Source organism: Eutrema salsugineum, unplaced genomic scaffold, assembly GCF_000478725.1.
Source record: "Eutrema salsugineum unplaced genomic scaffold, Eutsalg1_0 scaffold_6, whole genome shotgun sequence".
Taxonomy (NCBI): Eukaryota; Viridiplantae; Streptophyta; class Magnoliopsida; order Brassicales; family Brassicaceae; genus Eutrema; species Eutrema salsugineum.
In genome coordinates this window covers 14,646,830-14,647,652 of record NW_006256547.1, presented here as the reverse complement: position 1 = coordinate 14,647,652, position 823 = coordinate 14,646,830, and the positions used below count along the sequence as shown (strand labels likewise).

At 42.3% G+C, this 823-nt stretch overlaps 1 non-coding gene across 1 annotated transcript; it reads left to right on the top strand.

Annotated features, from left to right (window-relative positions):
• The first annotated feature begins 400 nt into the window (after window positions 1–400).
• LOC112083628 lies at window positions 401–507 on the top strand. The gene has a single exon (XR_002897764.1). It is a non-coding gene; the product is annotated as a small nucleolar RNA R71 (small nucleolar RNA).
• The last annotated feature ends 316 nt before the right edge of the window (window positions 508–823 follow it).

Sequence of the window (823 nt, the reverse complement as noted above, 5' to 3'; positions counted from 1 at the left end):
ATTGGCATACTGAACCTTTGGAACCTCTGATTCCCAATATAGTTTAGCTCTTCCTGAATAAAACCCCTATTCACTGATGTTCTCAAAGCATTGAGAAGGTTCCTCATACTCTCCTACAAAGTGCATTGGTTTTTGAGTAGCCAATAACACCTTGTCCAGCTTGCTTTCAAGTGTTTTAAAGTCCTTCTCATACCTTTGATCCCTACTTGAACTCTCACTCCTATTGGCTCTATCAAAGTCTTCTCCATGTGTATCATTGCTCATTGCTAAGTTCTCAACCAGCTCTAAAGCAGCATGAATCTCTTTCCCCAGAAAGTTTCCATTGGAGGCAGTATCCAGCTGGTTCCTAATCTAGGGAAGAGCCCCTCTATAAAGTGTGCTGAGAAGAGAAGCTTCACTAAACCCATGGTGTGGGCACTGGTTGGTGTAGCTCCTGAATCTCTCATATGCTTCACCAAAACTCTCATTGCTATGTTGAGTGAAGCTGGAGATTTGGTTTCTTAGCTTTGCTGTTCTTGAAGTTGAGAAGAACTTAGACAGAAATGCCTGCTTGCATTGCTCCCAGGTCTGAATGGAGCCTCTTGGGAGATTCTTCTCCCATTGGTGTGCTTTGTCACCAAGACTGAAGGAGAATAATCTGAGCTTGAAACTATCCTCAGAAACTCCATTTATATTTGTCCAGTCACAAACCTTATCAAATTGGTCCAAGTGTTCCAAAGGATCTTCCATTGCCAATCCATGGAACTTGGAGTTTTGGACCATATTCAGCCAATATGCCTTGACTTCAAAATTGTTGTTTTGCACAGGTGGTGCTTGAATTCCA